Source organism: Rattus norvegicus, chromosome 4 (genome assembly GCF_036323735.1).
Source record: "Rattus norvegicus strain BN/NHsdMcwi chromosome 4, GRCr8, whole genome shotgun sequence".
Lineage (NCBI taxonomy): Eukaryota > Metazoa > Chordata > Mammalia > Rodentia > Muridae > Rattus > Rattus norvegicus.
The window spans coordinates 18,983,940-19,010,947 of record NC_086022.1 but is presented as its reverse complement, the minus strand read 5'-3'; the positions used below and the strand labels follow the sequence as shown (position 1 = coordinate 19,010,947).

The window sequence follows — 27,008 nt, the reverse complement described above, 5'->3', positions numbered from 1 at the left end:
TCTCCTTCTGATTGAAAACAGTGATGTTGTCTTTTAGTCTGTGTGAATGGAGTTACAACACAATTTAAGAAATCAGATTGATTCATACAATGACCAGAATGAATTCTTTCTTCACTGATGATAATTAACATATCCCTTTTATGGAAGAACTGTTTAGGGAGGGGGAGCAAACTAAGATCAGGAAAACTACAGGGAGGAAGATAAAGGGGAATAGCATGATACAAGTGATCTGATAAAGGGGGTGGCAAAGTGGGTTCTTAAGTGAATGGGGAAGAAAGTAAATATGAAGAAAAGGAAATATGAATAATGTAAGAATATGAATCTCTAAAAGGCCAAAGAAGCCATACTGTTAATTATTTATTAAAATAAGTAACTATGTGTAAATATAAAATACAGTTTTAATGAAATTTTCTCATCTTTGCCAAATAGTGAGCTCTGAAAACAAACATACAGATAACACTGTATAGGCAAGACAAGTTGTATGAACACACACACACACACACACACACACACACACACACACACACACACATATATATATATATATATAAAGTGATAACAATTAATAAAATGAGGCAACGTCTAAAAGAATTATCTTTAATATAAATGTAAGCAGTGAATTAATACGGCAGTTGCATTTCATTACATTATTGCTAGTCACCAATAATCATGCAGAGAAACCAAGATTTACCTCAGTAGCTAAGCAGTTAATTAATCTGCTTTAACTTCCTATGTTCAACTAGCTGTGTCCCATCCCCATCTCATGATATTTGCATATTATTATTGATTTAGCTCTATGGGCTTCAGAAGTGTTTTCATATTTCTCTCCAGACCACTTTCCTCATGGCTCCAATTCCTCCATTTTCCTACCTAATGTGAAATTACTTCTCTATTTCCTTTCCCTGCCTGCAGACACCCTAACCTATTTCTGCTTCTGCTCAGCCATTAGGTGATCGGCATTTATTGACAAGGCAGAGAATAGATGTTAAGAATTGCTTACATAAACTTGAGACAGGAGATTCTGGGTACAAGAATTTCAATGGCCGTGTCCAGACTGAAGCAAGACATGCAGAGAAATAATCAGTTGAATAACACAAGAGTAAACTTTACACAATGCATAAAAACACTGTGCCTAAAGCAATGAAGAACAATATGAGGCATATCAGACGTTTGAGAGTGTGGAGAAAGAAGGGAAAAATACTGTAATTATAGTCTCAAAAAAATTCTTTCCCACGAACATTGCTCAAGGTGAATGGCAGACAATAGTTGCACAAAGTAGGTGATTTCAGACACAGGGTCGCTTCTTTGTGCAATAAATTGAAATCCTCTGAATCAGACATCGTTGGCCTAGGGTTTGTAGAAGTTTCGATCATTCACATCACTTATTTTTACCTATTGTTTCAAAAAAATTGTACAATTCTTACCTGTCTCATTTTATTGATGAAGGATACATGTATTTGGTTTTCTTAAAGGGCAAGAGAATGGTAAACTGGAGCATGAAATTATTGTAGAAACATCTTGTTGAGTTTTACTTAAAATTATTGGCAAAAAAAAAACAACAACAAAAAAACAAAATTATTGGCAAACCTGCAAGTATTATAATAACTAAGGGAATTTTACTCAATCATAGGATAACTTCTTGAAAACCTAAACACTACCAGAATGGTGTTTTATGTCTCCTTTCTAGAGGCAAAAATTTTAAACTTCAATAGCATTTCTTTTATCTGTGCATACTCAGGACATTTGCTCTTTAAAAATAAAAGATGTGTCAAGTATGTAGGTTTTTGTAGTTTTCTCCTACATTCTGCTAGTATTTGACTGACCCAACTGGTGTACTTAGTACATTTTATCTGCCCATTTAATTTAGCCTATGGTTATTAGTCAAATTTTCAACATAACATTCTTTTTTAAGATTTATTTTATTTATTATATATAAGTATATATATTATATATAAGACACTGTAGCTGTCTTCAGATACACCAGAAGAGGGCATCAGATCTCTTTACAGATGGTTGTGAGCCACCATGTGGTTGCTGGGAATTGAACTCATGACATCTGGAAGAGCAGTCGGGTGCTCTTAACCGCTGAGCCATCTCTCCAGCCCCTCAACATAACATTCTTTTATTCCCATTTTTATTAAATTGGACATTTTTTATTTATATTTCAAATGTTATTCCATTTCTCAGTTTCCTGTCCGTCAGCCCCCTAACCTCACCCCTCCCTTATTATATGGGTGTTCCCCTCCCCATCCATCCCCCAATTACCGACCCCCCTAACAATTCCTTACACTGTGGGTTCAACCTTTGTAGAACCAAAGGTTTCCCCTTCAACTGGTGCCCCAACAAGGTTATTAACTGCTACCTATGCAATTGGAGCCCAGGATCAGTCCATGTATAGTCTTTGGGTAGTGGTTTAGTCCCTGGAAGCTCTGGTTGGTTGACATTGTTGTTCTTATGGGGACGCAAGCCCTTTTAGCTCTTTCAGTCCTTTCTCTAATTCCTCCAACGGGGTTCCTGTTCTCAGTTCAGTGGCTTGCTGCTAGCATTCACCTTTGTATTTCACATGTTCTGGCTGTGTCTTTCAGGAGAGATCTATATCCGGGTCCTGTCAGCATGCACTTCTTAGCTTCATCCATCTTATCTAGTTTGGTGGCTGAATATATATTGGCCACATGTGGGGTAGGCTCTGGCTGTTCCTTCAGTCTCTGTTATAAACTTTGCCTCCACATCCCCTCCTATGGATATTTATGTTCCCCCTTTAAAGAAGAAGTGAAGCATCTGCATTTTGGTCATCCTTCTTGAGTTTCATGTGTTCTGTGCATCTAGGGTAATTCGAGCATTTGGGCTAATATCCACTTGTCAATGAGTGCATACCATGTGTATTTTTCTGTGACTGGGTTATCTCACTTAGGATGATATTTTCTAGTTCATTCCATTTGACTGTGAATTTCATAAAGTCATTGTTTTTGATAGCTGAGTAGTATTCCATTGTGTAGATGTTCCACATTTTCTGTATCCATTCCTCTGTTGAAGGGCATTTGAGTTCTTTCCAGCTTCTGGCTATTATAAAAAACACTACTATGAACATAGTGGAACACGTGTCTTTCTTATATGTTGGGGCATCTTTTGGGTATCTGCACAGGAGAGGTATAGCTGGGTCCTCTGGTAGTTCAATGTCCAATTTTCTGAGGAACCTCCAGACTGATTTCCAGAGAGATTATACCAGTCTGCAATCCCACAACAATGGAGGAGTGTTCCTCTTTCTCCACATCTACGCCAGGATGTGCTGTCGCTTGACTTTTTGATATTAGCCATTCTGACTGTTGTGAGGTGAATCTCAGGGTTGTTTTCAATTTGCATTTCCCTGATGACTAAGGATGTTAAAATTTTCTTTAGGTGCTTCTCAGCCATTCAATATTCCTCAGCTGTGAATTGTTTGTTTAGCTCTGAACCCCATTTTTAATAGCATTATTTGTCTCCCTGCGTCTAACTTCTTGAGTTTTTTTGTATATTTTGGATATTAGCCCTCTATCAGATGTAGGATTGGTAAAGATCTTTTCCCAATCTGTTGGTTGCTGTTTTGTCCTAATAACAGTGTTCTTTGCCTTACAGAAGCTTTGCAGTTTTATGAGATCCCACTGTCGATTTTTGATCTTAAAGCATAAACCATTGGTGTTCAGTTCAGGAAATTTTCCCCAGTGCCCTTGTGTTCAAGCCTCTTTCCCACTTTTTCTTCTATTAGTTTGAGTGTATCTGGTTTCATATGGACGTCTTGATCTTAATCTTTGTACAGGGTCATAAGAATGGGTCGATTTGCATTCTTCTACATGCTGACCTCAGTTGAATCAGCACCATTTGTTGAAAATGCTCTTTTATCCATTGGATGGTTTTGGCTCCTTTGTCAAAAATCAAGTGTCCATAGGTGTGTGGGTTCATTTCTGGGTCTTCAATTCTATTCCACTGGCCTATCTGTCTGTCTCTGTACCAATACCATACAGTTTTTATTACTATTACTCAGTAGCAATACTGCTTGAGGTCAGGGATGGTGATTTCCCCAGAAGTCCTTTTATTGTTGAGGATAGTTTTAGCCATCCTAGGTTTTTGGTTATTCCAAATGAACTTACAAATTGTTCTTTCTAACTCTATGAAGAATTGGATTGGAATTTTGATAGGGATTGCAGTGAATCTGTAGATGACTTTGGGTAAAATGGCCATTTTTACTATATTAATCCTGCCAATACATGAGAATAGGAGATCTTTCCATCTTCTGAAATCTCCTTCAATTTCTTTCTTCAGAGACTTGAAGTTCTTATTATACAGATCTTCTCAGCCTGTTTATCTTTTGTGTAGAGGAAGGCTACTGATTTGTTTGAGTTAATTTTATACCCAGCCACTTTGCTGAAGGTGTTTATCAGGTTAAGTAGTTCTCTTGTGGAACTTTTAGGGTCACTGAAGTATTCTATCATATCACCTGCAAATAGTGATATATTGATTTCTTCCTTTTCATTTTGTATCCCTTTGACCTCCTTTTGTTGTCTGATTGCTCTGTCTAGGACTGCAAGAACTACATTGAATAAGTAGGTAGAGAGTGGGCAGCCTTGTCTAGTCTCTGATTTTAGTAGGATTGCTTCAAGTGTCTCACCATTTAGTTTAATATTAGCTACTGGTTTGCTGTATATGGCTTTTACTATGTTTAGGTATGGGCCTTGAATCCCAGACCTTTCCAGTACTTTTTTCATGAAGGGATGTTGCATTATGTCAAATACTTTCTCAACAGCTAATGAAATGATCATGTGGTTCTTATCTTTGAGTTTGTTCATATAGTGGATTACACTGATGGTTTTCTGTATATTGAACCGTCCCTGCATACCTGGGAAGAAGTCTACTTGACCATGATGGATGATCACTTTGATGTATTCTTGGATTCGGTTTGCAAGAATTTTATTGAGTATTTTTGTATCACTATTCGTAAGTGAAATTTGTCTGAAATTTTTTTTCTTTGTTGTGTCTTTGTGTGGTTTAGGTATAAGAGTAATTTTGGCTTCATAGAAGGAATTTGGTAGTGCTCTGTCTGTTTCTATTTTGTGGAATAGTTTGGACAGTATTGGTTTGAGATCTTTTATGAAGGTCTGATAGAATTCTTCACTAAACCTATCTGGCCTTTGGCTCTTTTTGGTTGGGAGACTTTTAATGACTGCTTCAATTTCTTTAGGAGTTTTGGGGTTGTTTTAATAGTTTATCTGTTCCTGATGTAACTTTGGTACCTGGTATTTGTCTAGAAAATTGTCCATTTCCTCCAGATTTTCAAGTTTTGTTGAATACAGGCTTTTGTAGTAGGATATGATGATTTTTTTTAATTTCCTCAGATTTTGTTGTTATGTCTCCCTTTTCATTTCAGATTTTGCTAATTTGGACACACTTCCTGTAGTCTGGCTATGGATTTATCTATCTTGTTGATTTTCTCAAAGAACCAGCTTTTGGTTCTGTTGATTCTTTGTATAGTCCTTTTTGTTTCTACTTGGTTGATTTCACCCCTGAGTTTGATTATTTCCTGCCTTCTACTCCTCTTGTGTATATTTGCTTCTTTTTGTTCTAGATCTTTAAGGTGTGCTGTCAAGCTACTGATGTATGCTCTCACTGTTTCTTTCTGCAGGCACTCAGAACTATGAGTTTTCCTGTTAGCACAGCTTTCATTGTTTTAGCCAAGCTTGGGTATGTTTTACCTTAATTTTCATTAAATTCTCAGAAATCTCTAATGTCTTTCTCTATTTCTTCCTTGACAAATTTATCATTGAGTAGATCATTGTTCAACTTCCATATATATGTAGGCGTTCTTTCCTTATTGTGGTGATTGAAGACAGCATTAGTCCGTGGTGATCTGATTTGGTATCTTGATATAAATATGAAAAATAAATATATTAAGGGCCTTTGGTTGGATATTTTACCTTCCTAATGACTCTTTCATTAGAGATGGGCAATGCAATATGAAGATGAAGTTGGCTGCTCACTCTAACTGTCTAAATTTTATTTTTGCTTTGAAAAATTAACAGTTCCAATATCACATAGAGGCCTTTAAAAATAATTTTGTGGAAGAATTGCATTTAGTTTCTAGTGTGTATAATTGCCCACTTTAACTTGGAGACAAAGAAATATGTCAAGACTACATACAGTAGTAGTTCAGTCTATAGACTTCAAGTATCAGAAAACCTGAATGTTGATTTTTGTTACTTTTATTTCTTTTTAAAGAAGATTTTCCTTATTTTAGCAAAAGGAAAGAGGAAAAAGTACAATAAATTTTGATTGTATTGACTTATGCTCTTGGTTGGTGGGTTTATAGGTATACACACAGTTGAAGGAAAAAAGCAGTACAACTGAATGTTTAAATGTTAAGAACACGCATGCATTTTTTTTTAATCCTAGAGAATGTGTTTGAATAGTGTTTTATGTGTTTATAGTAAGATGGCTGGAGAAATTCTTCAAATAAATCTGTACTCCTGTTAGAGTAATAGGATTCCAGTTTGTCGCTTGACTCCTCTACAGACATTTGGCAGGTGATTATGATTTTCTGTTCTGACAATACTGTTTTTTTAATATTTTTCTGGTTACACAAGATATTAAATTTTTCTTTGGTTGTGCAAGTCAAACAATATTCTAGTTGGCAATTGTCCTCTCTCACTATTAGGGTAACATCATCTATTTTCCTCCTGCATGGATCCCTACACATTGAAGGAACAAAAGTGACATGAATGTTTTGGCATAGTGCTAATTATATTTATGTGATCTCTGACAGTGTGGTAAAATAACAGTTTTCGTCATTCCTGAAGTACTTCAGCTCCACTGATAACAAGAAGCCTAGCTGCAGGACAGTGTCACTTACTATCCTAATAGCTGGCTTCAAAATGGTGCTAATACAGGCTCACGCATGTGTTTATAATCGTCATAGGAAGACATGACTTTTGAGTCACCAAGGAACCATAGTCTACTACAGGGCTCATGATAAGTAGAATCTAGCACAGCCAATTTTTCTGAGCCTCTGACATTTACATAAACACTCTGATGATCTTACTTCCACTTGCTTGTATTATCACCAAGTTTCAAAAATCCTTTCTAGAAAAAGTGTGGTTCTCAGATATTAATATGCCTCCAAACCACATAAAGGACATTTGACATAACATCTTGAACCTCAGCTTCTATAATATATATCTGTTCTGTCACTACAATAAAGGCGATGGGGATCCATGCCTCTTGCTGGTTCCCTGGTGGCCCTGATGCTGTTAGTTCAGGAATTTCCTTAGACAGTCCTTGTCCTTAGTATTTCTTCTTCCACCTCTGCTCATCCCAACAATGCCTATTTGGGTCTTGGGGAATCTGAAGCTCAAACACTGGTACCTCCCGTTTTTAAAAGAACATTTTTATTTGATCGTTTATTGCAAACACATATGTAATATCACTGAGGTCACATCGTTTGCAGTTCTTTTTTAAAACATTTTTATTGGATATTTTATTTATTTACATTTGAAATGTTATCCACTTTCCCAGTTTCCACTACAGAACACCGCCATCTCATCCTACCTCCCCCCTGTTTCTATGAGGTTGCTTACCTACCCACCAACTCCCATCTCCCTGCCCTTGCATTCCCCTAAAGTGGGGCATACAGCCTTCCCAGGACCAAGGGCCTCTCTTCTCATTGACTGGAGCATGGGTCACTCCATGTGTACACTTTGGTTGGTAGTTTATTTCCTGGGAGATCTGGGGGATCTGGTTGGTTGGTATTATTGTTCTTCCTATGGAGTTGCAAACCCCTTCAGCTCCTTCAGTCCTTTCTCTAACTCCTCCATTGGGATCCCCATGCTTAGTATAATGGTTTGCTGTGAGCATCTGCATCTGTATTTGTCAGACTATCAACTTTTTAAACTGATTCTTTGTAAACTTCACTCCATGTACCCCAAACCCACTCATGTTTCTGTTCCTCGAGATTCACCCTGTGTCCTTGTAACCTCCCCTTAAAGAAAACAAAACCAACAAAACAAACAAAGCTGTCAGCATGGACGCTGTGCTATGTGAGTGTCATACAGTGTACACTTCTGTCCCAAAAGCTTTACAGAGCTTTGACTTGGCCCACTCCACCCTCGGTTCCATCTGGGAACTGCTGGAGCACATGAAAGGGCCGGATCTCTGAGAGGAGTCCCGGTGAGGATCTGGGATTGATAGTGAAGCAGAAGCCAGAGGCTGGAACCAGACCATTGACTCATTGCAAGGGACCTTTTCAAATAAAGCTGTTTGGGGTATTGAATGTAAGCATGTGATGGTCACTCAACATATGACTGATACAGGTTCAGAATCCCAACCTGACATGTTGATGTCAAGGTTCCACTTACAGAGTTCTGATTTGTGTTCTGTCTGCAAGCAGCACTGTGTCCTCCTAATTTCGAGTATAAAGTTTCTAGGAAAGGCAATGTGTCAAGCCACGGAAAAGAATAGCAGTAGTAGGCTTGCTGGCATTAAGACTGTTACCCCAATGGTTACTTCTATTGTTAATACTCAGTGACCCTCTGGCTAGTATTCAGAATGAGATTCAAAATATCACGATAGAGGGTAGAGGTGCTGATAAACTCGATCGCCACCCTTATCCCATTTGATTTTTTTCTAAAGTGATCTAAAATCTTGCAATGAATTGATGTGCAATTTCATGGATGAATGATAAAATAATGAAAACACAGAAACAAGGAGTAGAATGTGGACAATGTTTGAGGCTGGGTCTATCATGTGTGTCCTGTCAGTAACATGGTACCTCTCACATATCTGACATAGTAAACTCTTTACATGTGCAGAAGGAAAGGTGGAAGAGTAATATATAAAAGAGTTGAAAACACTTGGCCTTGAGAAATGATATTTATGGAGTTGAACAGTGTAATAATATTGTGGGCATCAACAGACTGAATTCTTTCACCTTAAGTTCTAAAGAGCAATATGACATTTAGAAGTATGTATGTGTATCACTTTGATTAAATACTAAATTTCCTTATGCATGAACTGTGAATGGAAATGCCAGTCTGGGAATTCCTATCTAAAAAGATAAGCTGCTGTAGTTTTGATTTCTTATTTTACTTTTAATATACTTTGCTTTTCTTATTTTTTCTTTCAGTGCTTAAGCGAATACATAACAACCTACTAAAACCGGAGAACTTTTATTTACTTTTAACAGATGTCTTTGGCTGCATTTGCCAATGGTCCACCCAGGAATCCTGACTCATTGCAGCCGGGTGGAGAGCTTCTGAGCTAAGGGAAACCTTTCCTCGGATGTCATAATTCCTGCAGTTAATAATCAAGATCCAATTGTGCTAAATTTGCTAAGCCCAGAAGTATGGAGGTTATAACATTTAATATTTTCACAAGCATGGTTGTTGTATTTATGAGTGGCTGTGTTTTAATTATAGCTAGCCCGCATTCTTGTCTTTACTTTTAGATCAAATTCCAAATCTGCATAACGCCAAAGCTCCTTATGCAAAACGGGGCTGTGGAATGTGGTTTTTACTATGGTGTTTATTATGAAAACTTCACACCTTTAGTACAATTGGGGAGATGGAAGGAGGAAGCTTATGTTGGACTTTACAGAACTGGGCTCCTCCTCTCCAATCACTTCCCAGAGGATGTCCTTGCCATGCCCTCACTTATCAGCTCTTTCCAATGAACCATTTGTGTGCAGTTGAATTAAATGTATTATCCACCATCAATCTTAATATATCTTGGAAAACAGAGCAATTTTCAGTTTGGAAAACACCTGCTTGTGTGTCTCATCACAGGAACACATGGACTGAGGAGAAACATGAGATTCATTAAGTCTACTTACCCTTTAAAGTGAATAACCACAGCCCTTTCAGGATCACAAAGAAAATCTCCCAAGTAAACAAAGAAACATGATCAGAATTGGAACTGAAATAAATTCCCCGCTTCGTCTGTCTTTTCTTAGGAAACTCACCACCCTTATGAACATTTTCTTTTCCTAGATTCAGCCAAAGAGGATTTTTTTCTGTTGATAAATTTGACATCAAAGTGGAATCAGTGGCCTGTGAATTCTGTTACCTATTTGTAACATAAACGTCAGGTGTCAGTTCTTGCTAATGAAAAATTAATCCAAAGTACTGGAAACAGAATTATGTTTAATCTCAAAAGAAAATCATCAATAATGTATTAAGAAAAAGACAGTGAAGTAAAATATTCCTATTCTATTTTATAAGGATACAGATAGCAATATCCTCATTATAAATTCACAAGACTTTAACATTTGAAAATTTTTACAACATATGGAAGGCACAATTAGTACAATAATAAACAACCTAGAATATAGACTCAATAATATTAATTCACTTAATCTTTAAATAACAGGAAATGTTATTGTTACAATTCATGGTTTTTGTCACATAAGCAACCATATAATTTTCAGAGGCATAAGATGATTGAGTGAAGGCAAGCAGCTTTTGAATAAAAGGAGAAATGTAAAGTGTCTCAGCTATGAACCTTCTTATTAAAATATTGTTGGTTAATATTATTTTATTAATAAGTTGTTCTCCAATAGCCAAATATTCAATTATTTTTATGTATTTCCTAATTTGAAAATTGAAATGTGAGCCAAAACATAAAATCATTAAAAATATCTAAAACTATTAGTACTTTTCAACACTAACAAACAATTAGGTTAGTAAGTACTTTGTTACTTGAAAGCTTGAGTTTTTTCCCCAGCACTTACATAGCAAGCTAAGCTTGAAGGCAGTTGTAGTCCTAGTGCTGGTAGCATTGGAGTAGACAGATTCTTAGGACTTAATAAACAGGTAGCACAACCAAGGAGTTTCAAGTCCCAAGAAGAGACTTAGCTTCAGAAATGATGATAAACTGTTCCAGTGGAACCACACAAAAGGCTGAACTCTGACTTCTGCATTATCGTTCCCAAACTTTATATGTACTTGCACAGCCCCATACACAAAAATATGCACCTACCTTCACACACAAGCCCACACATACCTCCACACACAAAGTCGTAATATCTGCTCAATATGATCCACTTTTTAAAACTATTCAAGTCTAAAATATTTAGAAATTCTACAGCAAGTATCCTTGTAGACTCTGTTCAGCTACTTTTAGCTTCTGTTTAAAAATAATTTATTGTATTTACTTATTCTTTCTTTTTATTGATTTATTGATTTATTTATTTACTTAGTATGCACATCCATGCTTACACTTGCCCATGCATGCCCTCTGTGTACACATGTGTTTATATGTTAATATAGACCAGAAAACAACTTTCAAGAATTGGTTCTCTCCTTCTATCCTGTGGGTCTTGGAGACAGAACTGAACTGATCAACTTGGCAGTAATTTTCTTTACCGGCTGACTCTTTCTTACTCAATTTATTTCCAATCAAAGCTACATATTTTTGCTAAAGGTCATAATATTATTTATAGATATATTTACCTAAATTAAAGCATAATTTATAAGTAGCTCCTTTACGTTCTGTGATCCTTCAGACGTACTGAGATTCAGTGAATGTCATAATTTGTTTTGTAAGCTTTCATTGGTAAATTGCAACGATAGTGATTTAAAATAAACATAGAGTAGATCATGAAGCTCATACAAGATAAGTGGTTATGTAGATAAAAACACCAGCAGATGTTGTGTGCATAAAGGAGTGTAGGTGTGATCAGGTTTGTTGCAAGCAACAGAGCAGATCCAAGAACTTAAGAAAACAAGAGATAAGTTGGGTTGACATCAAGTCATTCTCAGGATTGAAGGAGACCTGAAAGTTTGAATAAACAGGCCAATAAAAAGGAAAGATAAAAGGGAAACTCACCAAGGCCTGGCTCTGGAAGTCTATCTCACACATCAGGAGCTACAGAGGTGGCCATTCTGCTGTAAACACTCCCTGAGGTGGCTGGGTTCACAAAGCCACTTTCAGTGCGGATGAGTCTACAGAAGAATTTATGAGCCTTCAATTTAGTGGGAACATTTAAGGCTGAATTTCTTCAGTGAGGATGTGATTGGGTAAACCTAAGGCATATGGTTTAGGCTCTTCCCAGGAGTAGAAATACATTCTTTATTCCTTTAGTGTCCTTATTTGGATGAATACCATGTCTTTCCCATGAGACACACAGTCGGTCATTCTCTCTAAACAACAACAGCAGCAACAACAACAAAATCTTAAGGTGTTTAACGTCAACAAAATGGCAAAGGAACAACTAAATTAAATTATAGCTAAAACCTCTCAGCGTCTATCAAATACTTCTGATTCATGTGTCCTACTAGTAACTATCTTTAATGTACACGTGGTCATTCTGAAAACATCAAACTTTCCAAAATCAATTTTTTAATTCTATGTATATGCCTTTTCTGGTGGGACGTGCACATGAGTTCTGCAGAAACCGGAAGCATCAGATATCTGGAGCTGGGGATGAGGGGTGCTGTGAGCTACTCAGTGTGGGTACTCGGAACCAACCCTGCGTCCTCTGCCAGATCAGCAGAGTTCTTAACCACTCAATGATCTTGCTGGCTTCTAATACTTTACTGAAAAATATAATTTGTTTTATTAAAAGGTATAAAAATAGAAATTTGTTTTTTAACTCATCCCGAATAAGAAAATGTTACAGTAGATCATTTCTGTTTTTTAATATATTACTTATTACATCTGTGGAAAACAGAATCATCAATGAACTCACTGTGTGCTCTTTCTCGTATATTTATGTTTTTAATATTTCGATATTCTAATATATTTGTAACACTTTTAGCATATTTTGGATTTACAAAGTGGGCTTGCTTTTATTATATCCATCCTTGAAACAAGCTAGAGATGATTCTGAGTTTCAAAGAAGTAACATCAGAATTTGCAATTAGAGCAGTAGTATCATGCTTTAATTTAAGCACCCTTCACAAGACCTCAGAACTGAAATCCATCAGATGCAATACATTACTTCATCCAAACCAACCAGGACTCCGAGGTCTGTGGAAGAATCCTTTACTGAACAGTTCAGGCTCAAAATGGACAGGAGATGCTCCTGGAATTTAGAAACCCCATCCTATTGGGAGCCATTGCTCCAGTTCCAGAGAGGATGTTCTCTCATTCCATCAAGCTATGTCCTATCAGCACTCAAACTCTGCCCTTAATCAACTCTTGCTCAGGTGGAAGCCTGTACAGCTGTGGGATCCATAGAGTTCCTTTCATTTATATTTTCCAATCTCTACATTTTGCATAATCAACAAATAACATTAAAAATAACATTTCCAATGAGAGAAGAAAGGATTTTTGATGGAATTGTACAGTCATTGTTGTGTAATCATGAAGGTCTAAGTTGAATCCCAAAAAGCAATATAAAGGCAATCTTGAGCATGGCAAGACAACTGACTGGGTAAAAGTGGCTGATACACAAGCCTGATGACCTAAGCTAGGCCCCTGGATGCTGAAGTGTAAGAGGAGAACAATTCCTGAAAGTTGTCCTCTGTCCTCAACATGGCATGTGCACCACCCCAAACACACTAAATTTAATTTAACTAAAAATAAAAAAAAAAGCAAGCCTGGCATCATTGTGTGTTCCCATAATCATGGTGCTGGTTGATGGAGACAGGGGATAACTGGGATTTACTAACCACATATTCTAGTCATAAAGGTTGAGCTCTAGGAGTAGAAACATATCTTGTCTTCAAAAGTAGAGTGTAGGAGAGTAACTTAAAATGAGATCAGACATGGACTTGTGGGCACACACAGACACATGAGTATGCAGAGAGAAAGAGAGAGAGAGAGAGAGAGAGAGAGAGAGAGAGAGAGAGAGAGAGAGAGAATAAAAAAACAGATGAACTCCTCAGATATCAAAGAGGCAACAAGAGATCCCTTGCTGGTCATTACCGGTATAGACAGCTCTTGTATCTAGGAATGGCTTTGTTCCCTGTCCCAGTCTGTGACAAATGCTTTGGGTTTCTGAATACAGTGTTCTGAACAAACTCCTCACTTGGTTCTCAGCCAAAAATAATCATGTGATACGACCACAAAGCAGATGTCAAGTTGAAGAGAGAGCGGTAGAAAATAGATATTTTTCTAAGAGTAAAGATTAGGTAAAATATATAAGAAAGAGAAAACTTCACTTGAAGTTGGAAATGAATGAATCTCTCCATTAAATTCTTAACTGAAATTGATACCACAATTCTCCTGTAAATGCACAAACTTTAGAGGTGAGAAATGAATAGAATATTTTGAGTGGCAACACAGTTGCCAAGCAAACATCCTAGTGAATCATCTGAACACTCTATACTAAGACAGCTAACCAGCCAGGAATCCGGGGAATTGTGAAACTCAAACATGCTAGTGAACTTTAGAGTATGAGGTTGAAAGGTATAAGCCTCCAAATGGAAGACAATGGATTGTTACCAGTGTTTCTCAGCTAATCCCTGGCCTTTACACTTCAGCCCTTGAATCTACTTCCGCTACCGAGGATTCTGGGTAAACACACTTATATCCAGACCACATCTTGGCAAACCTGTGGGGCAGGTTTCGCTAGGGTAGGCTGGGAACACCTGTGCTTTCTTGAATCGTTATGTGGTAAATCATTAGCTGGGATGTTTAAAGGTTTGGCTTAATATGACTTTAAACTGTGACCTTTTCGGAAGAAGGATCATTTAGGATGGACCAAGTGGGGTATGACTATAAGCAGCCAGAACCCCCTATACCTCAACACACAGGCAACCAGCCGTGGTGCCTATTCCCACAGCCAGTCTTCCTTGTTGGGCAACATCTGTCGGGCTTGCTTTCCATTCAAGGCCATGATTTCCTACTGTTTACACTGCCCCTAAAGAGGAAGCAATCTGGGGACTTCAGAGATTTTAACTTGCCATCAAAATGATTGCTTTCCCCCCCCCCCACGCTTCCTGTCAATTGTTTCATAGTAGCAGGCTTGGCACATTTGCCAGCCCCACAAGGCGTGCAAATGGGTTCTCCATGGACGTGAAAATCTTCACTGTTCCCATTCCAAAAATGTATGATTGAAAGAATATACTGTGTTCTGTGTGTAAGCACCTCTAGGACCAAAGCAAGTTTATATCTTTGCTACTGAAGTTTGAACGCGTCTTCTTTTTTGTCAACGCATACATATATAATGTGTCCTCCTGGCAGAATAGTGAACTCCAACTGACACGCCTGCTGCAGATACAGCGGCATTGACCTTTATTGTTTTTCCTCCCTTCTACAGACACATCAAATGCTGCTCTCCTAGAGGGCTGGGCAGAGGCAGTCATAACTTGAGCCAAATAACTTTTCGAAACTTTTGTCGAGAATTTTGCCAAATGCTAAAACTTCTGTTTCTTTAAATTCTTGCATACTTGAAGCAAATACTTAATCCACATGTTTCTGACTAACTTGCCTTTGGAACAAATCTCATCAGAGTACAAACTAGAATCCCAATAGGCATATATATATTTGCATTACTTTGTAAAACAAATAACAACATTTCCTAGTGAAAGTCGATGAGACTCAAATTGAAAATAACATATTGGTGTGAATGAAATCAGTTTTCATTCTTTGGGGAAGAAAGTGATATGATACACATATATACATGTAGAATATAAACTTTCTTTTTTTCTTTGCTTCGTGAAAGTGGTATTTCTATTCTTTAATACGTTGCATGGGCTGCAGTTACAGAATTTCAGAGAAAGGCATCCACATTGTCTTCATAGAACTTCTCATCCAACTCCTGGAAAAACAAGAAGCAAGCTGAAAACAGGAGATTCAACTCCTACTCTATGTTAGTGCAAACAATTCTGAATTTAAGTTTAAATCTTCCTTGTTGAGTAATACAATCATTGAAAAAACCGATGAAGCATGGACAACTTATTACAGGGAGTTCAAATGTTGTATCTATTTCATAAAACAAGAAGAATACCTACTCAGTAAAAATGACAGTGAATCTTTCCTGATACTTGGCCTCCTGTGAAGAACATACAGTAAAAGAATATCTGAACAATTATGAGTGTCCTGAAGGACCTCTTTTGTTTTAGAAAAATATTTTTTAGCATGTTGTTAAAGTGATTACTAGAAAGAGAAATCAACATCTTCCAACAAAAAAATTCAATAAGTAGATTTATATGTGCCCCTCCCCCCAAAACAAGTTGCATTCCATTGTCCTCTCAGAATGAGAGTAGTAGAATTTGAGGCCAGTCTCAATTGAATCTCACAGCATTGTTCTTTTCATTGATTTTGTTTTCTTTGGCTGCCAGTGCACAGCTTCTAGTGAAAAAATGAATCCCCTGATAGTGTCTGTGTTCCTCGCATGTGTGTGAGACTACTATTTGGCTCAAAAGCAAGTACAGGCCAAATCAAGTGTTCCAGTGAAAGAGAGACCTAGGTTGCCTTTAACTTGGACACCAAGAACACAGTCCATCCATTCAGCCGAGTCTTCTAGTGCCTACTGATGGTGCACACAAAAGTCCATCACAGAAGAGGGCATCATTTCCTCACATCACTGAAACTTCTTACACCCTGACTTTTCATTCAGAAATGTGTCTGGCAAGACATGGATACTTGTGAATATGGAAAGAAATCAGAAAATTTGGCCTACCTAGAAATGTCTTTGTGGCCTTGCTCTCAGCTTATGCTTTCCCTGTTGATATCATTACCTTGCTTTAAGTGTTAATATTATCAATTACTACCACTTACCATATGCAATATGACTAAGAGTAACAGTAGGAAAAGACAACAGAGATGTAAACAAGACCCTTAGTATTGAATCATTTTAGGACTTTTTTTTCCACATGTACAAATAGTTCATCACATGGAAAGAAAGGCTCGCCTTCAGAAACGATAAATGAAGACCTTTTGCATTACACAAATGTATTATAAATATAAAGGCAAAACATGATTTGCAAGTTACAATAAGATATTCTGCATTATACAAATAGGTCACATAAATGAATAATAATTAAGATTATAAAGAAGGAAAGGCTTTGACTCCAAGCCCACTTGCAGAATTTTGTGTATCATTGTTTGTAGATATAAAACTGAGGAAATGAAACAAAGCCAAATTGTTATAAGATTACTTGACCAAAAATACATATTTTTTAAAAAAATAATGTGATATTTTCCTTTTATTAAATATAATTCTTACCTTGAAAATTGTTTTTGCAAGATTTGTCATACTGAAAGTTCGGGCTAAAAAAAATCAATGTATCCTGGTAGTCTCACATCTATAGTATATATACATCTCTCACTAAGTAATAATAATTATTATTATTACTATTATTATTATTATTATAATTTAAGCAAAAACACATTCCACATGTGGCTAGGCATGGTTGTTCTTACCTGCTAGATAAAGCAGAAAGCCCACTGATTAAAGGTAGTTATGAGAGAACTGATTAAAGGTAGTTATGAGAGACATGTAGACACCTTGACTCAAGAACATGCAGGCAAACAAAATGCCACGCAAGCAGATACCAATGAGAAAGGAAAGGTCTGACAGATTTTAAATAGGGTTCCTGGGGGCTGGAGAGTTGGCTCAGCAGTTAAGAGCACTGTCTGCTCTTCCAGAGGTCCTGAGTTCAATTTCCAGCAACCACATGGTGGCTCATCACCATCTGAAATGGGATCCGATGCCCTCTTCTGTGTGTCTGAAGACAGCTACATTGTACTCATATGTAAAATAAAATAAATCTTTGAAAAAATAAACAGGGTTCCTTTGGACTTTTAAGGACCTTATGAAGCTGCCTCCTGAGTACTGGTGAGAATTCTGAGCATCTAGGGGCATTGACTGCTTTTTCAGAGGAATTGGATTAAATACCCAGCACCTACACAGCAGCTCACAACCCTTTGTAGTCCCAACCCCAGGAGACTGGAAGCAGTTTTCTGGCCTCCCTGTGCTCCAAGAACGTTTGTGGTATTTTGATTTATTATCAGGGAAAACACCCACACATACTGAAAAAAATGTGCCTCCTGTGTGCAGTGTTCTATCAGTTCTGCTTAACTGGGTTTGGTATTGATGCTGTGCTGAAGCAGAACTCTAATGATACTGGAAGAAATTACGTTCCCTAAATTATGGCTGGGTTTCCTAAGGCTGGTCCTGAATAGTCTACCTAGCTTGCTTTCTTTAATCTTTGCCCAGATAAAAAGTATCAGTGAACTTTGTTAAGAGCTGTCATTCTTGGCTTTAGGCCCGCTTTAGAAGCACGCTGAAAAGAGCTTAAGGTCTGCTAAAGAACAAAATTATAATTTCAGTATCATAAGTGCCTTCAGTTTTAATACTAGAATGGGACAACACTTTCATCCACTAAATGGTATATCTTATAAAGTTAGGCAGAGCAGTGTTGCATGTAATTTTAAAAAGACTTTGTTCTTTCTCGAGAGCTCTGCCTGAGCTCCCTCAAATTCTCACAGGTAGCTCTACCAAGCCGCCAACAACTGCCCAGGCTATGCCCTTTCTCCTGACCACCTTAGTCGCCGAGGATGGAAAACACCAGACAGCCTTAATATTTTAAAACTAGCCAGATAACTGAATGGCTGGGTGAAGAATATGCTGCCCTATCCTCCTTAGGCTTCGCCTGTGGTGGAGGCTACAAACTATCTGTGCCCTGAGACCCACATGTCTAGCGTTTCATGCACTCTACTTCCTGCTCTCAATCCGAATCCTACCTCGGTTTCCCTCTCTTCCTGTTGGACCCGGAAACTCCACCTTTCTCTTAGCCCAGTAATTGGCTTCTGCCTCTTTTACTGATGCAATCATAAACCAATTAAGGAACCACATTTTAGTATCAGCTCCTCCCCACTTCGCACCAGTTACAGAGACAGAAAAGAGTTCAGAAATGCAGAAGCAAATAAACAAAAATGTAGATTGGCCATTTCTAAGTTTCTTTCTTTGTGAGACACAGAGACAAAACAATAATAAAGAACCGATTGGCTAGCACCAGAGTTCTTCAGACACCCTTCTCCATATGTCAGGATTACCCAAGCAAACTCCAGGATCCTGCTTATTGAAGCTGCCTTGGTGGGGAAATGTGGATGTTATTTCTCTGTTCCTGATTTCTCAGTTTCAGCCTGGTAACGTGGAATTAGGTTTTGGATGAGTGGTTCCAGTTTTTGATTTTTGCCTAATTTGTAGGTGTCTAGTGCTTAGCTTAGTTCAAAACAACTTTCTGCAAATTTATTTAAATAGCATTTAAAAGTTCTGATGTTGTAGCGATCTCTTTGGGGGAGGAATACCGTATTTCCTGTTTTTCCTGGTTTCTGTCTTTAACAGACAGCTTCATATTTATTTCACAGTGTTCTGCTTGAACTGTGGTGTTAGTCATTTATAGAATACTAACAACTGTTAGAAGTTAAAAGTTAAGAACATTGACAAACATTAAAATAAGTTGTTTACTACAGTCTGATCAGTGTATTAATGTGAACAATTTGATATTCTTGTTTGGTTGCGTTGGCTATAATAATAAATTGACATTAGTTTTCCTCATTGATTTAATTATATTTATCACTTTACAGGCTCATCAAAGCCCAACTCCCTCTTCTCCTCCCAGTTTCACCCTCAATTCCCCTCCCCATTCCTCCATCTCCTTTTCCTCAAAGAAGGGAAAGCTCTCCAGCGAGTACCAACTCACCCTGCTATATCAAGTTGCACCAGGACTAAGTGCATCCCCTCCCATTAAGTCCAGACAGGCAGCCCAGCTACGGGAAAGGGAACAGAGGCAGAGACAACCCATGCTCTAATTGTTAGGGGACCCACATGAAGAACAAGCTTCACATCTGCTGCAAATGTGTAGGAGGCCTAAGTTCTGTCCATTCCTGCCCTTTAGTTGGCGATTCAGTCTCTGTGAGCCCCCATAGAACCAGATTAGTTGGTTCTGTAGATCTTCTTGTAGTGTATTGATCTCTCAGGCTCCTGGCTCTTCGCCCCAACCATATCTTGTAGGCAGGACAAATTTTGGGTCAAAGATGTTGTGAATGGGTTGGTGTCCCACCTCCCTCTACTGGAAGTCTCACCTGGCTATGGGAAGTGTCCTCTTCAGGCTCCATATCCCCGATTGGTAGTGGTCTCAGCTAGAGTCAGCCCCATAGACTCCCAGGAGCCACCCAGATTCAGAGATAGCCCTCCACACTGATTTCCATTCTCTCTTCCAGTCTTTCCAGCCCCCCCCCCCGTTCCTGATCCCTACCTCTGTTCCCATCTCTACCCACCTCCCACCAAGTTCCCTCTCCTTACCTACCTCAGATGACTATTTTATTTTCCCTTCTAAGTGAGATTCAGACATCTTCCTTTGGGCCCCCTCATTGTTACTTGGCGTCTTTGAGTTGTAGCGTGACAACAAAACCAAATAAACCAATTTAAAAATAGGATACAGAGTTAAATAGAATTCTCAAAAAAGGAATGTTGAGAATGGCCGAGAAGTACTTACAAAAACGTTCAGTGTCCTCAGTCATCAGGGAAACGCAAATTTAAATGACTCTGAGAATCCATCTTAAATCTATCAGAACGGTTAAGATAAAAGAACTCATGTGACAGCACATGCTGACAAAGATGTCCAGTGATTGCTGATTGGAGTGCAAACTTGGACAATGACTGTGGAAATCAGTCTGGCAGTTTTTCAAAAAAAAATGGAGTAGTTCAACCTCAAGCCGTGACCCAGCTGTACCATTCCTGGGCATATACCCCACTGATGCTCCCCCATATCCTAAGGACACTTGCTCAACTGTGTTTATAGCAGCTTTATTCATATTAGCCATAGTCTGAAAAGACAAAAAAAACAGATATCCCTCAAGTGGAGAATGGATACAGAAACTGTGGTTCATTTGCACAATGGAATATTCTTCAGCTATTAAAATCAAGGACATGAGGCAAATGGATGGAACTAGAAAATACAATCCTAAGGTAACCTAGATTCAGAAAAACATATATGATACCTACTCACTTATACATGAATGTTAGCCATAAAGTACAGGACAGCCAGGCTACCACTCACACACCCAAAGATCAATTGCTCGTGCTTATGGAAATTTTATTTAAAAGTGTAATGGTGCTTACCAAAACATAAACATACGGATGATTCTGAATCTGTGAATATCTTCAAGATTTGAACAAGCAACTTGTTTGAAGGAGAACAATAGTAAGTCAAGCCTTGTGTTCTATGGCTTGTAAATTTCTGTCTATGGCTCTGAGAATTATCTTTGAGATTCGGCTGTGAGTGATCCAGTTGAACACTACCAACTTGGTTATTTACATGTCAAATCCACAGGTGACAGGCAGGGTGGAGAAGGATTACAGAACACAGACATAAGAGAAATGTAGGCATTGGGGTTGAGGGACAAATAGTCCAGACTGTTACCGTGCGCAGCGTTCTGAAGACACAGGTTTTCATAGATTTTGACTTATGACAGTGGTACTTTTTCGTGCTAACATGGACGATGTTGGATGTTCATTTGTAGTAGTAAATTATCTAAAGGTGCTGTCAGCTTAGCCTGCTAGATAAGCACATTAGAACTGTTTTCCAAAGGCCAAATATTGTACTTTGAATTTTTATTTCTTCCAATCATTTTCTTTTATTTGGAAAGTAACTCAAACTCCCTGGTTTCAATTACACAAACCAGATTACTAATAATGAATACTTTGCTATGAGATGCAACTGTTTTTTAGTAAGCATTTATTGGGTTTTCATACATGAATATTTCCAATGTATGTCAACTACTTTTATCATTTATATATTAATTTTAAAGATTTTTTTCATATGCTTTATAGTCTCTGTGGACGTTTTTTCCCTTTGAGGTATGAGACAGGATCTTACAGGAGTCAAGTAAGGCTATGGCTAGAACTTAAAACAGTTCTATTTTCTGGGGCTCTCAAATGCTACATAGATATGCATGCACTTATACCCGGCTTATGCCAGCTAGCCAACACCTTCTAGTTGCACTTACTAAATTCACCACCTCAATTCATATAAGGGGGTCTCTGTAGCTGTTCTTTGAGCCTTGGGAAACAGCATTAGCCCCAGATAGAAGGAGGAACTTTACCTAACTTCCCATATCTACAGAGCATGGCCACTGACCTAGGTGATGGTGGAAGTTCTTTCACAACTTCCTTTTTGTGCTTGAACAAACAGGTCTCTATTGTGGAAAGAACATACAGCAAATTAGGGTGAATTAATGATGCTTATGAGCACCTATGTTGTGATAAAAAGAGCTTTAACTAATATTCACTACTGAAGGATTCCTACTTCTCTTTCTATCTGATTATTTGCATTTCCTTCTCTAATTTGTCTCCATCCATTCCTTCACTCTCCTTGCCTGTCCACCTCTATCTGCACATTGTAATGTGGAATTAGAAAATTTTTGAAAACTACTTATCAAGCAGTTCAATGGTCTTTCATTTTCTACTCTGAAATAAATCAATGTTTTATACATTTGAACTGAATTGTGGTTCTTTTTTCCTTTCAGTCAAAAACTTGACGAGAAAGAGTTTTCATAAATTTTTAACATAAATTTTAAAGTGACAAAAGAATGTGACAATGACCACTTTCTTTCTTTTATTTTTCCGACCTAAGTTCTTTCAAGCTAATTGTATGTGTGAACACTAAAAGAAACACTCTTCTGGTTATTAGCACTGAGAGGAATATAGAAGGATGCATATTATAGTGTGAGTTATGTGGCATCAGTGTTAAAATACTATAGTTTCACTTATAAAGAAATGTATGGTATTCTGTTTAATATGTACATGGGAATAAACAAATGTAATGACATTCAGTGTTTCCACACTCAACAAAATCAATTACAAAGCAGAATTTACTTCCTGTACTTTCAATATGACAGCTATTGTGTCTAACATTCATGAGCTCATCACCTTTTATCATCATCATCATCATCATTGGATGTTTTTATTTACATTTCAAATGTTATTCACTTTCCCAGTTTCCCAGTCATAAGTGCCCTACCCCATCTCCTCTCCCCTTCTTCTATGAGGGTGTTCCCCCTCCCCAACAACCCCTCTCCCAAAATCCCCACTGACATTCCCCTACACTGGGAGGTGTGGAAGGTGTCCAGCCTTGGCAGGACCAAGGACTTCTCCTCCCGTTGGTGCCCAACAAGGCCATCATTTGCCTCTGTAGTTGACATGCTCTGGCTGAGCCTCTCAGATGCTATATCAGGCTCCCGTCAGCACGTAATTCTTGGCTTCACCAATATTATCTAGTTTTGGTGGCTGTATGTGTGTGGGATATATCCCCATGTGGGGCAGTCTCTGAATGGTCATTCCTTCAGTCTCTGCTCTGAACATTGTCTCCAAATCCTTTACCATGATTATTATTGTTCCATCTTTTAAGAAGGAGTGAAACATCCACACTTTGGTCTTCTTATTCTTCTTGAGCTTCGTGTGGTTTGTGGATTGTATCTTGGGTAATTCAAGCTTTTGGGCTAATATTCACTTATCACTGAGTGCATACTATGTGTGTTTTTCTGTGATTGGGTTACCTCACTCAGGATGATATTTTCTAGTTCAGTCCATTTGCCTATGAATTTCATGAAGTCATTGTTTTTGATAGCTGAGTAGTACTCCATTGTGTAGATATACCACATTTTCTGTATCCATTCCTCTGTTGAAGGGCATCTGGGTTCTTTCCAGCTTCTGGCTATTAGAAATAAGGCTGCTAAGAACATAGTGGAGCATGTGTCTTTGTTGTATGTTGGAACATCTTTTGGGTAGATGTCCACGAGAGGTATAGCTGGGTCCTCAGGTAGTGCAATGTCCAATTTTCTGAGGAACCTCCAAACTGATTTCCAGAGTGATTGTACCAGTTTGCAATCCTACCAACAATGGAGGAATGTTCCTCTTTCTCCACATCCTCGCCAGCATCTGCTGTCACCTGAGTTTTTGATCTTAGTCATTCTGATTGGGGTGAGGTGGAATCTCAGTGTTGTTTTGATTTGCATTTCCCTGATGACTTAAGGATGTTGAATATTTTTTAGGTACTTCACAGACATTCGATATTACACACCTGAGAACTTGTTTAGCTCTGTACCCCCTTTTTAATTGAGTTATTCGGCTCTCTGGAGTCTAATTTCTTGAGTTCTTTGTATATTTTGGATATTAGCCCTCTATCAGATGTAGGATTGGTACAGATCTTTTCCCAATCTGTTGGTTGCCATTTTGTCTTCAGGACAGTGTCCTTTGCCTTACAGAAGCTTTGCAGTTTATGATGTCTCATTTGTTGATACTTGATGTTATAAGCCTGTTGTTAAAATATAATAAAAAAAAAACTGTCTTTTACCCACTCTAGATCTGGCCACAATGCCCCAAGATATCTGCTAGATATATAAGTCTCAGTCAGCAAAGTGTCTCACCTGCCTTGCTCCATCCCATATCACACTGCCGAAGGCCTCTCTCTGAGCCTGGCAGCCATCTCTTTACCCATCCAGAGTCGAAGGCAGGCTTCCATGCCAGAAACACACATTCCAACTCCATAGTGCCCAGACTCTCTGCCCCACATACCCTTACACTTAAATCTGCACATGAAAGAACACACAACACAATAATCTTTAATCCAATTGATAAGATATAATTGCCCACCTAGACATACAAAGCCCTGAAAACATTCATAACAACCTGGAAAGGCACAGTGTGGTATCTTAACATCAGCCTCCATGTTGTGCCGCTAGGGCTTTCTTCTCTCCATCTAATCTCTTCCTTTCCTGGCTCCTCCTCTTCCTTCAAACTTTTTTCCCACCCATCCTTCCTTCTCATCCAATGACAGGCCTCATTCTACCTTGTACCTGCCTCACCTGTGACATCATCCCACATAAGCCATTGGTGTTTTGTTCAGGAAATTTTCCCTGGTGCCCATGCATTCAAGGCCCTTTTGCAATTTTTCTTCTATAAGTTTCATTGTATCTGGTTTTACATGGAGGTCCTTGATCCACTTAGACTTAAGCTTCATATAAGGCAATAAAATGGATTGATTTGCATTCTTCAACATGCTGACATCCAGTTGAACCAGCACTATTTGTTGAAAATGCTATCTTTTTCCCACTGGATGGTTTCAGTTCCTTTGTCAAAGGTGTGTGGGTTCGTTTCTGAATCTTTAATTCTGTTCCACTCATCTACCTGCCTGTCTCTGTACCAATACCATACAGTTCTTATCACTATTGCCCTGTAACGCTGCTTGAGATCAGGGATGGTGGTTCCCCAGAAGTTCTTTTATTGTTAAGGATAGTTTTCGCTAACCTGGGTTTTTTGTTATTCCAAATGAATTTGCAAATTGCTCTTTCTAACTCTATGAAGAATGGAGTTGCAATTTTGATGGTGATTGCATTGAATCCACAGATTGCTTTTGTCAAAATGGTCATTTTTACTGTTTTAATCCTGCCAATCCATGAGCATGGGAGATCTTTCCGTCTTCTGAGGTCTTCAATTTCTTCCTTCAGAAACTGGAAGTTCTTGTCATACAGATCTTTTACTTGCTTGGTTAGTGTCACACGTAGGTATTTTATATTATTTGGGACTATTGTGAAGAGTGTCGTTTCCCTAATTTCTTTCTCAGACTATTTTCCTTTGAGGAGAGGAAGGCTACTGATTTTTTTTTTTTGAGTTAATTTTACACACAGCCAGTCTGGTGAAGTTGTTTGTCAGGCTTAGGCTTAGTAGTTCTCTGGTGGAACTTTTAGGTAACTTAAGTATACTACCATATTATCTACATATAGCAATATTTTCACTTTTTCCATTCTAATTTGTATCCCTCTTTTTTGTTTGTTTAATTTCTCTGGCTAGGATTTGGAGTATTATACTGAATAGGTAGGAAGAGAGTGGGTAGCCTTGTCTAGTTCCTGATTTTAGTGGGATTGCTTCAAGTTTTCCTCTATTTAGTTTGATGTTCCCTACTGGTTTGCTTTATATTGATTTTCCTATGTTTAGGTATGGGCCATTAATTCCCGATCTTTCCAAGACTTTTACACTGAAGGGGTGTTGAATTCTGTCAAATGCTTTCTCAGCCTCTTATGAAATGATTGTGGTTTTTTTTTCCTTTGAGTTTGTTTATATAGTGAATTGCGTTGGGTTGGTGGATTTCCATATATTGAATCATCCCTGCATCCCTGGGATGAAGCCTACTTGATCAAGATGGATGATCATTTTGATACGTCCTGATTTGGTTTGTGAGAATTTTATTGAGTATTTTTGTGTCAATATTCATAAGGGAAATTGGTCTGAAGTTCTCTTTCTTTGTTGGGTCTTTGTGTGGTTTACGCATAAGTGTAATTGTAGCTTCATAAAAGGAATTGGGTATTGTTCTGTCTGTTTCTACTTTGTGAAATAATTTGGACACTATTGGTATGGGGGTCTTCTATGAAGTTCTGACAGAATTCTGCACTAAACCCATCTGGTCCTGGGCTTTTTTATTTATTTGTATTTTTTTGGTTGGGAGACTTTTAATATCTGCTCCTATTTCTTTGGGAGTTATGGGACTGCTTAGATGGTTTATCTAATCCTGATTTAACTTTGGTACCTGGTATTTGTGTAGAAAATTGTCCATTTCATCCAGATTTTCATGTTTTGTTAAACATATGCTTTTAAAGTAGGGTCTGATTATTTTGCTGTTTTGTTATGATTCTGTTGTTAGGTCTCTCTTTTTATTTCTGATTCTGTTAATTAGGATACACTCTCATGCCCTCTGGTTAGTATGGCTAAGGGTTTATCTATCTTGTTGATTTTCTTAAAGAACCAGCTCCTGGTTTTGGTGATTGTTTTGAGTCCTTTTTGTTTCTACTTGGTTGATTTCAGCCCTGAGTTAGATTATTTCCTGCCATCTACTCGTCTTGTGTGTATTTGCTTCTTTTTGTTTTAGAGCTTTTAATTGTGCTGGATAATAACCACTTTCTTGTGTTTATTTGTGAGGACTGCTTGTCTTTCATGTCTGTGGCCTTACATTCAATTCAAACCCTATAACAACAACAAAAGTAATTTTTCATTAAATTAAAAATGAGTATTTGCCATATACAGCAATTTCCCCCTATTT

At 37.9% G+C, this 27,008-nt stretch overlaps 1 long non-coding RNA gene across 6 annotated transcripts in view; it reads right to left on the bottom strand.

Moving 5' to 3' along the window:
* Nucleotides 1–9,650: 9,650 nt before the first annotated feature.
* LOC102551002 (uncharacterized) overlaps nucleotides 9,651–27,008 on the bottom strand; it is an 80,535-nt gene continuing 63,177 nt past the window's right edge. For all 6 annotated transcript variants that reach the window (XR_010066064.1, XR_005503415.2, XR_005503416.2 and 3 more), the window contains one exon: nucleotides 9,651–15,724. This is a non-coding gene — a long non-coding RNA (uncharacterized LOC102551002). The remainder of the gene's footprint in view (nucleotides 15,725–27,008) is intronic.